The 12,529-nt window shown below is 41.2% G+C and overlaps 1 long non-coding RNA gene across 2 annotated transcripts in view; it reads right to left on the reverse strand.

The window, feature by feature from the left end:
• The window catches only part of LOC117024499 (uncharacterized), a 105,349-nt gene extending 98,938 nt beyond the window's left edge, over positions 1 to 6,411 (reverse strand). For both annotated transcript variants that reach the window (XR_004423464.1, XR_004423465.1), the window contains exon 1: positions 6,289 to 6,411. This is a non-coding gene — a long non-coding RNA (uncharacterized LOC117024499). The remainder of the gene's footprint in view (positions 1 to 6,288) is intronic.
• Between the last annotated feature and the right edge of the window lie 6,118 nt (positions 6,412 to 12,529).

Consider the following 12,529-nt stretch of genomic DNA (forward strand, 5'->3'; position numbering starts at 1 on the left):
CTGTAACAGAGCCCCTGACAGAACTGTAAGAACTCAGCCCACCATTTTTCATTATCACATTTTGATAAAACCCATCAGACGGGGTAACCAATCTGCTTTATTCCTCAGATTGAGCTCAGAGATCTCAGGGGGCCTTTCAGACGTGAGACAAACTGAGAGCTTTTCTTTAAAACACACACACACACACACACACACACACACCTTTCTCAAGAGGTCTGAAACTTGGAGAGCCTCAGTCTTCTGAGTGTATTCAAAATAAATGAAAATTTAGCAGATATTCTTGAGAATACTCAAAATAAATAATACCAAACCTAGGTGTCATGGAAGAGAAGTAAGCAATAAGGGAACTCCAAGGCCAGGGATGAAGGGCCTTTGCTTCTTTGTGAGGGGGAAATAATAACAAGAATTTCTTTGCTACAGATCCTACACTGTCTGGAATGCTCCGGGGCTACTGGCAGTTAGGTCGGGCAGGCTTTCCCCCCTCTGGTCACTTAGCAATGGTCTGTGGAAGGATAGTGGAATTTGTCTAAATCTTCTCTTGAACAAGACAAGCAAGCCAACAAATGCAGTGATTGCATAAGAAGCTGGAGGCTATGTCTTAGGAGACTCATTCGTTTTTGGTGTTTGCATGTGGCCGTGTCTGCATTTGGATGGATTTCTGGGCACACCGACACTTCCCCACCCCATTCACCCCTACTCTCTCCTTGAGGCAATTATTATGCCTAACTCCTAAAGGTACACACTTTCCAGATACAAAGTCCTTTTCCAAAGACTCTTCCTGGTTTTACTGGATTCTAATTTTCCTTTCATTCAGGTTTTCATTGATCTCACCTGGGGTTCCACGTGCAGTCAGATTAGACTCTGGCAGGCATCTGGGAACAGGCGCCACTGCCACCTTTGTCAGTGAAGAAAACAAGGAGCCGCCCAGTTGCCTACTTGTAGGTGCCAATAAAATCTTGCCCTCACCATTCCTTGAACTTTTCAGAACTTTAGTCAACAAGGCTTTTTAGGAGGGGTGGCCAATAGTATGGCCTGTCACTGGTAAGGGCCACCTTTTTCATCACTTTAGTCATAAAATCTGTCAAGTTTTATGTGGGGTCCTCCATAAATCTTACTGAGTAATTCCATGCACAGTAGCCACCTAGCTTGAAGAAAGCAAAACTTGGTGAGCATTGTGTTGGTTTGCCAAAGTGAGCAGACAATGTTCTGTGCAAGAAGTGCGTGAGACCCCTTTGGCAGTGGCAAATAGTCCAAACCACAAGCAGAGGTGGAGGATAAGCACAGCTCTCCTCAAACACCTCCAGAGTCCAGGATCCTGGCACCTGTCAGGGCACAGGGGTGATGCCTAATACGAAAGGGACTTTGAGGAAGGGACTGAAATGGGATTCCTGACTTCTGTGCGAGGAAATTCAGTTCCAGAGTGTGCATTGGGGTTCCCCATGTCCAGTCCACATTAGGAAGAAGAAAAAAAACAGGACGAACTTTTCCAGCACTGAGACCTTCTCCAGAATATTCTCCCAGCTACAAGAGTTATTGTGGGTAGCTCTGGTGGAGCAAAAATTGAAGTGAGAAAGTTAGTTCCCTGTGCTAATGCCATCATTTACTACCTTCTGGAATATGAGCAAAGTACTTGACTTCTCTGAGCTTCATTCCTCATAAAGTTCTTAGGATGACTAAATATAAGGGTATAAAATGTTAATGGATAATGTTTATTAAGCATTTCCTATAAGCCAGGCACAGTGCTAAGAAAATAATATCCCACATGAGAAACAAAGTGAAGTACAGAGATGAAGTAAATTGCTCAATGCCACACAGTTAAAACACAGCAGATACCTAATATGTATATATTTTAGTTATTTTATCATTTTAGAATGATGAGAATATCGGCTACTACCATAATACATGAATTCTTTTTTTAATCCAGTGGCAGTGTTTTTTCATTGTTAACAGAACACAGAATTTATAAAAAGGTTCAGTCAGGATAGCCATTGTTCTGTAATAAAGTTGGGAGACCGATTAAGCTGGCAGAAGCATTTTGTTGTTGTTTGTTTTGGTTCTGCTGGGAGTAGTACAGCCTTCACAAGATGCTTCCTCTTGTAGCCACTTGGTGACAGCTCTGAGGCTGAGCAAATTGGAGGTGAGAATGCAACACGGAGAGATGGCCTGTAAACACCCAAGGACTGAAGACAAATCTTAGAGAATACAGCACCCCTTTACAGAGACAGCAGGTTTCTGTTTCATAAAGGTGAGATTGGCAAGAATTCCAGACCAGCTGCCCAAAATGGAAAGAGGAACTCTGTAAGCCAATAAGGTTTCCATCTCTACAAGTATCCAAGTAGAAGCCAGCAATCAGAATTAGCAGTTCGGGGGCAGAGACTCTCCTCAGTTGAGATCACTCTTCTGTTCTGCCATCCCAGAGCAGAGGCCTGCTAAGCTTGCGGAAGCCACTTAGCCTTGGAGAGCCTCACTTCTATATCCAAGATGAAGGAGGGGGAAAGACCATGGGAAATGAAAGGGGTTACCTTGAGGTTTATTTCTCTTCCAGAGTTCGGAGGTTCTTAAGCATATCGAAGAAGCTACTTTGAACCTACTTTAGATAAAATAAACAGAACCCCAAACAAAGCCCAGTTTTGGCCAAGCACAGTATTCCTGACCCTTCAGAGCACGCACTTCTGTCTCTTTCCATAGTGGCTTGAAAGAAAGACATTTCAAGATCTCTACATTTTTCTTCTTCTTTCTCTTCTCCTTCTCCTAGTCCTTCATTTTCTTTGCCATCATCAGCACCATTTGCGTATTTAGGGAGGGTGTTTGTTTAGTTTGCTTGTTTTTACAGAAAGTGCCTTACATAAGCCACTGCTCACACTGACCTAGTAATGGGAAGTAAACCACGTGTCACAGAACTTCAAGCACCCTCACATGTGGACTAAAGCTGCAGAATACGTGCCCACCAACAGATCCCCGCCCCACACCACTCCAAGAAGGGCCCACCAACAGCTCTAAGCTAACAGGTTCTTGAAGCATAAATTGCTATGTTTATATCATGTGACCCTACCTCCCTGACCACAGGTATAGAAAGAAATCTGACCTAAGAGCAGCCAGTCTCTGAGCTGGCCTAACACAAAATTCAGGTCCAGCAAAGACAATGGGGATAAATGGAACCACTCAGATTCTCTCTCCTGAAGTCTAAGGGAGAGAGAGAGAGAGAGAGAGAGAGAGAGAGAGAGAGATTGATTCATGAGATGGAAGATGGAAGGCAGGAAGGAAACAGAAGTTGAGAGACATTCAGCAGAAATCTAGAGCCGCAGAAGCCACAGGAAAGAGAAACAATGGGTCGGCAAGAGCTAAGGCAAGTCTGGAGTAGAAAAGGCAAGTCTACTAGAAAGTAGAAAACGAGTGACATACAGAAGAGAAGATGAGCCACTTGGTTGTGCAGTGGCATGAACAGCAGAAAATAACCTCCCAGTTCCTGTCATCCACTCTTTGTGAAGACTTGGCTCTTTGTAATTTCCCATGAGGTGCGGTACAGATTCCTGACTACATGTCTCCATCAATGAATCTCCATTTCTTCATTGTAACCTGAGTCAGTCTCTCTTTCTTATCATCAGAAATGCCTATTAAATAGAAAATGCTACATGAACTTGTTGGCTAAACAATGATTTCTAATCTGTTCACAGCTCCACTGACATTGATGTTTCTGTTCTGGAAAATTCCAGGGTTTATCTTCCATTTTTACTGAATTGACCACTTGGCTGTTTTAAAAATGCTCTAAACCTTTTATTTCCAAAATGCCCCTATACCCTCTTTAATATACTTCTCAAACTGTCCGAAGCTATCCATATCTCAAAGTACTTGATACTGTTACTTCAGCTATCACCTTACACTTGTACTTTCTCAGACAGATTTTTCCAAGTAATTTTCCAATTGGTTTCAAGGACATGATCTCTTTTGAACCCTGCAATAACCTTGTGAGGTGAAAGTAATGACAGTACCTTATACAGTACTATATAAATAATAATAGTAATATAGTGCTATCTAATTTGCAGATCATTTTCACATCTATAATCTTATTTGATTCAATGCATTTAACAACTTTGTGAGTGTAAGTTTCTCATTTTACAGGTGAAAAAACTGAGATTTGGGGAAAAGAAAGAACCCTCCCAAGTGCACACAACCCAGAAGGGTTTCTACCGGGATATAGACCCTCCATATCAGTGTTAAAACGCTTTGGGGTCTTTTTTCCACCCTGGACACACAGGAGCAGCTCTTAGATGTGATTACACAGCATTGAAGTACCTAGTTTCTTCTCTCTATTGAGTCAAAGGTCCCTTAGGTTTCCTATTCACCATCCCGCATGACTGTAATCTGCCTACATGGTCCGGCTACCACTGCTGCAGCAACACTCTAAGGAGGGCCGTTTAACAAGGAAACTCACCTTTGTCTTCCACCAGGACACAAATATTTCATTGATAGCATTAATTTAGCACATAAACCTGTTTCTTTCTGGTCACTTGATTTGATATGTATGTGTCTCATAACCCAGGCTACCTGACGCAAAGCTTTACCCTAACACAGAGGATATTTTTTTTTTTTTTTTAATATCAGGAAGCTGATACTTTCAGAGTGGCAAATCAAACCAGCCGGCTCTAAATACATTGTACATTTCAGCTTGTGGGACAGAATGTTGAGATTATTTTGCTTTGAGAGAGAGAGAGAGAGAGAGAGAGAAAGAGAGAGAGAGAGAGAGAGACATAGAGAGAGACTCAAAATATAAATTGTTGTTCATTTTTATTTATAATAAAGGTGGTTGTTCTACAGCACACAAAGCTCATTGTTGTATCATTCCTTGAAAAAGACCTTGACATTCAGTGTGCCCTTCTTCCTGCCATTTGAAAGCCAAGGGATTTTAGATTTTGTTTGTCCCAGTAGCTGTCCTTTCCAGGAACACAGATGGCTGATACAGTTTATAATGGCAAGTCTAGTGATTAGAGCAGCATTGGACATGTAATAAAGTAAACAATATGTGAAATAGCATGAGCTGGATTCTGGAGGGCTCCTCCACCGTGTCAGAACTACTGCCTAGAGAGGCATTTAGATAAAAGTCAGCAAATCCATGGCACATGGGCTCCAAACTATCAATCAAAGCTTTCTTGCTGATACCAGACATAGCCTCAGATTCTTCAAGACATAATATTCTAGGTACCTACTTAGCCAAAAATCAGACCTAATTACAAGGTGAACCCTACTTGCCATTTAAAATTTAGATGATTGCTAGCAGACAAGATTTCCCGTGATTGATCTTGGTCTCACAACCATTGGGTCCAACTACATCATCCCACTATAATTGGACTCCATGACCAGCATGTGAAGGTGATAACAAAATGTGTCCATCACCCTGTAGGATAAATGTGCACGGTAACGCTTGCTGTCCCGCTCATGTTGGGAACTCCATTTAGAGTTATTCAAGCGCCACACTCCAATAATACAAGACTGTGATCTCCCCAACATATCATGTGATTTCCCACCTCTGTGCTTTTACACACTCTATTCCCTCTGCCTGGAATGTCCTTTCTCTTGCAGGTAACTTATAAACTCCTTCTGATCCTTCAACACGTCAAGTTTAAATATTAGGTTGGTGCAAAAGTAATTGAGGTTCAAAAGGTTAAAAATAATTGCAAAAACCACAATTACTTTTGCACCAACCTAATATTATCATCAAGCCATAACTCACCTCTAGATAAAAACCTGAGAGAAACATACGCACCAGGAAACACACAAATGTTCATAGCAGTGGGCAATAGCCAGTGAGAATGAGTAAATTGTGGGATGTTCATACAATGGGATACTGCATGACAATGAGACCAAATAAACCAGAGATACACTTGACATTAATGAAGCTTATAAACAATGTGGAATGGATGAGGCAAAGATGCAAAAGAACATGTACTCTGTGTTTTCTTTATATAAAAATCCAAAGCAGGCAAAACTAACCTATAGTGCTTATGGATATATAGGTGGTTGAACTATAAAGAAAAGGACAGCTGTGATCATGATAAAAGCCAGAACAGACTGGTCTCCTCTGAGAGAGGACAGTTGTTGGGCAGAAAGTAACGTGAGGGCTTCCGGGTACTAATGATGCTCCCTTCCTTCACATGGATTGTGGCAACTTGGTGTTCATTCTTTGTTATAACATTTGTATTTTATGTACTTTTCTGTATGTATGCTATATTTAATGACTTTTAAAGAGATCAAAGAAAAATGAGTACAGAAATTGTCCAAACAGAAACTCACAATTAAGAAATGTCCTCAAGGGGTGGCCGGTTGGCTCAGTTGGTTAGAGAGTGCTGCTGATGGCACCAGGGTTGCTGGTTCGATCCCCGCATGGGGCACTGTAAGCTGTGCCCTCCTTAAAAAAAAAAAAGAAATGTCATCGAAAAGACAGACATCATCTTCCTGATTAGAGGGTCCATTTTAATGGAAGAAGGGCCCCTCATGCCGTTACTCATTAGCAGAGAAACCCCTGGCATCAACGTAAAACGTGCTTTGTTAGTAGATGGGTGAAGAAAAAAATACCCTTTCTCTGGTGTACCATGACTATTGGAGCATAAATATATGCTTATGGGAAATAAATTCATTCAGTTTTTTTTTTGGTTTTTTTTTTGAGGACCCTAAATTCTTGCTTACTCTTGTCTGCTTGGAGCAGAGCCTTCAGAAATGTGGTTCAGTGTTTGCATTCTCCCTCCTGGGATCATCTCTTCCATGGAGGAAAATTTTAAAGCTATTTCTGAAAGCCAGTCTTGACGGGATATAATTTTTTATTCTTTTAAATAAGGAGGAATTCATAAACTTCCTAAAAGTGGGAGAAAGAGAGGAGCATCAAAGGCGATTACATCCTGCCCACTTCAATTCCCCCCATGGCTGCAATCGGATATAGTCTCCTTCTTCATTTCCCATCCTAAACTGGTGAGCACTGCTGCTCTGCGTACTCAACAGCTGCCAGGGCCCTCCGCAGGCAGCTGCTTCTTGAGGCTATGTGGAGTGAGTCTGAGATCCTGGCATCTCAGTTCCTCAGCTCGAGGGTCTGTGATACGCCCCAGTGTACAGGTAGAAAGGATGTGTTCAGAGCTCAAGATTTGCCTTCGGCCACTTCCTTTGTAAGCATTTTATGGAGAAGCTCAAGTTCTCAGAGGTAGGGTGGAAGGAATATCTAATCAGCTGAGTGGCCTGAATTTTTTCCCATGAACCAAAGAATCCAAACCAAAGCAGGCAGCAGGGGGGATGGGAGGCAGGACCAGAACCACTCTGAAATCAACCGTATAGCCAAGTGCACTGCGCAGGCTGGCGCTGGCAGGGTGCACACAATAAAGGGAGGAGCGCTAAAGGAGGGGGAATGGGGTGACTCTTTTGGCTTTGTTTTAATTTCTAGAAGAACTCACTTACATTATTAGTAGTTGTAATGTTCAATTGAGGAAGACGGATTTTATAAAAAGAGAAAGGAATGTGTTGGACAAACAGAGATAACGAGAGATACAGTGAAGGAGAGAGTCAAAGAGACAGAACAGAAAGAAAAAGAGAGACGGAGGCAGAGAGACACTGAAAGAAGCAGAGGGAGGCAGTGGACAGGAACTTCCCTTACCTTTGTTCATTTTTTTAAGTGAAGAAGTGTGTTGTACTTAAACCCATTTAATTACTGTGATGAATTGCATACTTGCCACCAACAGCCTTGTTCTCACTCGCCCTACCTGCTAATGGGCTGTAAATATGACCTTTAAAAAAGGAACCAGGTTTGATGTGGATTTGTGTTCACCTATGTTAATGGCATGTGGGGACATAGATTAGCTGTGTCTGCCAGTGACTCACTGTACTGACCTGGCCTGGCCCAGTCAAACAGGACGGAGGTACTGCCCTGACTGTATGCATATCCAGGCTCTTCTCAGCCAAAGTAACATCTCCAGCAAACGAGACAACATTTATAGCCCAAGCAGAAATCTCCGGTTATTGTTTGGTAAGCAGTTGGGTCCTGGAGGACTCATCCAGGTGATGAGCAGCTTCAGCTGGAAATAACTACAAACAGCTTTAAAGGGAAAGGGCTGGTGTGAGGGGTGGAGGGAATTAATGAGCTCCAAGCAGCAAAAGAGTTACAGCATAATTAACTCCCAGCCAGCCTCATCCATGGTACAGTAGTGCTGTCCAACCCAACCCAGAGCGTCCACCCCAGCTAGAATTAAAGTTTCATTCAGTGGCATACGGCATTAAAAAGAAAGCTCTGCACAGGACAAAAGGGAGACATCGATGAACTTCACAGAGAAAGGGTGGCCATTCCTTCCTGCACAGTTGGACCAGTGGGTGGATTTTAAGGTACTGCTCTTAGATTGTCTGAACTAGACTGAAGGAAGTCTGAGTCTGGGCTATTTGGAAAGGAAAATGATGGAAATATCTGCCTGATGCCTGCAGAAGCGATTTGTTTTGACTATTGCTGCTGCTATTTTTCTTAAGGTTAGAGCCCACAGGGCTGTGAAAAAACAGTGCCCTGAATGGAAAAAAAAATGCTTTCTCTTCAAGCAACTGGGAAGCGCTGTGCTTTGGGCCCCCATGTGCCACCCTACATGTTCCATGCTCAGGACAAGGAGAGACCTCTCTCACATTTTTAACACCCAGAGCAGATCATTTTTTAATATCACCTCCTCTCTTCAACAAAATTATTGTCATCAAAATCTTGAAATAAAATTAAAAAATTAATGTGGCCAGAAAAGGCAGTGAAAACTTCATAGGTAGTCAAAATTTTCCTTTATTATACTTTGTATCTTACAAGAGAGGAAGGAAGGAAAGAAGGAAGGAAGGAAGGAAGGAAGGAAGGAAGGAAGGAAGGAAGGAAGGAAGGAAGGAAGGAAGGAAGGGAAAGAAGGGCTTTTTGCATAAAAGAAAAAAGCACCATTTATTCAAGTCTTACAGTTTAAACCTGGATCGTTTCTCTATAATATGCTATAATATTAGTTTATGTAAACAATTGACCAGTAACTTCTAAGTAAATTTTAATAAAATCAAAATGTCTGCAAAAAGTACAAGTCAGATAACTATTAAATGATATGTGTGGTGATATTTTATTTATCAGATTTATTCTTTAGTTTTAAAACAAATAATTATAACTTTAAAGGAAGAGTACATTTCAGTTTTAAAGATATTATTTACATTCAGTAAAATAGTTCATGTCAGAACTAAAATTTGCACTTAACAAAAATATTATACCTCACAGGTTTCAGTGTTTGAAATTATAAATACTCAAAATGTTCACATAGCATGAGAGAAATGAAGTAATTGAAGTAACAATTACTTCATTTGAACAACTAATTCAAATTTTATTTCTTGACCTTTTGCAATCATTGTTCCTGTCACATCTATGCAGCATGGTGGGGCTGGAGAAACAAACTACACATGATACACACGCAAATGAGTCCAAACCATTGAGCTTGTTCATGAAATAAAAGCATGTAACCTATCCCCATACAATCAGGAATCCTCTAAATTAACTTCCATGTAAAATATAATGTTTATTAAAGGATAAATAGTAAAAATGTGATGATTTAAAGCTTATGTACAGTATTAAATCTCAACAATAATCACAACTACTATTTAAAATTTAGATGATTGAAATTTTTTTTCAGGGAAGATATTTTATCATGCCATTATTTATTTAGAATCAGAGGCACACAGTGATAACAAAAAATCAAATCCCATTTTAGTCCATTTTTTAACTGTTTTGAAATTCTTTACCGATTTGCACCCCCAGTTGCTGGCATTGGGTGGACCTCTCCCACTGCCCTGCCCTTACGATGCCTCTGCCTCTTATTCTCTGCCTGTGACCACAGGCCCTGAGATAATCTCAGCAGGGCAGCCCAGGGCATCTCCTATTACACCTGACCAGAGTGAGAAAGACAAAAGGTACCGGGCAGAAGCCACAGTTATTGAGGCACTGCTCTGTGTCGAGTCTTCAACCAAGTATTTTCTCTTACAATGGCTCTTTCATTCTTCCCAACAACTCTTCATGGGAGGGGTTATAACCCCACTATTTGGAAATGAGGAAAAGCAGACTATAAGACATTAAGTGGCTTACCCAATAGCCCCCTGCTTATAAGTGGCAGAATCTGGATTGAAACCTAGATAAAACTAAGAATGAGGCTCAAGTTACCTCCTGAAGGTGAGCACATACAGATCTGTGGCATTCCCAGGAGATGGCATAGAATACCCTGGCTGTGTACAAATACTCAGAAGACATGCTGAGGGTCCCACTACTCTAATTAGTACAAACTCACCTTTCCGGGGCTCTTTCCTGAACTCAGGTAAGTCACCCCTTGAACATCAATGGACCACTAATCCTATGCCAACAAAGGGCTTACGTTTAACTCAGGGAGGTAGAGAAAGTTCATCAGATGGTTTCTGGACTTTCTTTTCCTTCCTTCTTTCCTTCTTTCCTTTTTTCCTTCCTTCCTTCCTTCCTTTCTTCTCTCCCTCTGTCTTATTTCATTCTCTTTCTCTCTGTCTCTCCCTCTGCCTGTCTCTCTCTCTCTCCTTCTTTTCTATTATTTTTTCAACTTCCTTCCTTACCAACATCTGTATCTTGTGTGAAATTGCTGTAGCTATCACATTAAATTCCAGAGAATTTCTCATTTGGGACCTTACATATTACATATAGTTCCAAAGAGCTGATGGATCCCTTTTATGTTCTCTATTACTAAAGCTTAAGGGGAACATTTTGTGTCTCTCTTCTTCTCACTATATTAAAAAATAATAATCTAGTTCCCCATATTCTGAAGTTTAGCTGAGGTCTTGCTTATGGGTTAGTATTGATTAGTATTCATTTATAACCAGTATAATATTTTCCCTACAGGGTACATGTTGCAATTTCCAGAATCAAGCCACAGAAAGCTTTGGCTCACATAATAAGTGCAAGATTTGGCAAAAATGAACCTGTAATCATGGTCTCTGTTCTCCTCTCCACTTCTGGGGAGAGCTATTTTGTCTCCATCTGTTGTCTTACCCTTGCGTACAACAAGGGGCAACAAACACAACACTGGCCATCACACATCACTGGGGGAAGATTCCTCCCCTCTCACCAACAGGGCATGGGTGGCCTAGTGGGAGCTGAGGCACACGGCTAAGGTACACAAGGCCTGGTACACAGCACAGCCTTCCCTGAGCTTCATCTCCTCTGGAGGCACACCCCTGACAGCTTTCCTAGCAACGAGATAGGCGACTGAGGACGGGAGACAGCAATTGAGTAGCTCTTCTCTGTCTATAGCTAGCAGAGGGACAGGTGTCATGACCATTATTTTCCTCATTACTGGTTTACCTATTCACAACATGTTGGAGGAGAATAAGCATTTTCAGCCAAAATGTATCCATTAGGATTATGTTCAGCTGCACATAACAGTAGCCCAAATAAATGCCTTAAACATACACAGGTTTACTTTCCCCCACATAAAAGAAGTCCTTAAGTAGGCAGCCCAAGGCTGTAATGGCAGTTCCACAGTCATCAGGAACCCAGACTCTTTGAACCTTTTTACCTCATCAGAGTTAGCTCATGGTTTACATCGTCAAGGTCTCTTCATGATCCAAGACGACTGTTGGAATGCCAGCCGTGATCTTTGCATTTTGAGAGAGAAAAAGGAGGGAGAAGGAGAGCAAAAAGGGGACCTCTTCCAGCTGAGGCAGCGTTCTTGAAGATTTCTAGAAACCCAAACATTAGCTCCTACTTACAGGAGACTAGGAAATGTATCTCTTTATCCTGGCATCTCATGATCCAGAATAAAACCAGAGCTGTTAGTGAGGAAGAGGGGAGACTCAGAAGAGAGTAGGCATCCAAAATATCTGCCACAAGCTAGGTGCCAGCCCCAGAGCTACGGACTTAATTTGCATTGCCTGGCTTCTTCCTCAAAACATCTCTACCAGCCTTAGGTCATTAGAAGAGAAGTCTTAAGGATTGGCAATCCAACAACCCAATTTTATTTAAGCTAACATTTGAAGAGAGCTTTAGGATTTATTCTAACACATCCCCCTTTAGGTAAATTATATCCTTAACTTGATTTTCTAGAGGAGGGAATTGAGATTTAGAAAGTTTTAAGTGATTGGTTCAAAGTCCCACCACTAATTAGAGGTAAAACTGGTACTAGCATGCAGATCTCCTGACACCTGCCCCCACATTGTTTTTTCTGTCTTTTTTTTTTTTAAGAAATTAAAGATAAAGGAAATTTTCAGAGACTATTACAAATGTCTAACCGCAACTCTGAGTTCCCAAATGATATTTTTGTCATTTTGCTTCAGATTCTTTTCATTTAGATTTAAAAAACTACTGAGAGAGTTGAAATCCATCTTTTACCCGTCCCCAAACCCTTTGTTACCCAGAGATAATCAACATAATTAATTTGATGGGTAGCCTCTTGGTCCATATTTCTTTTTTAATCTCTCATATGCATCCATAAATATATTGTTTTTGCAGCTTTTTTTTTTCATTCAAATGTGTTTTGAACTGTATTCA

The sequence above is a fragment of the Rhinolophus ferrumequinum genome, chromosome 7 (assembly GCF_004115265.2).
Source record: "Rhinolophus ferrumequinum isolate MPI-CBG mRhiFer1 chromosome 7, mRhiFer1_v1.p, whole genome shotgun sequence".
NCBI classification, from domain to species: domain Eukaryota; kingdom Metazoa; phylum Chordata; class Mammalia; order Chiroptera; family Rhinolophidae; genus Rhinolophus; species Rhinolophus ferrumequinum.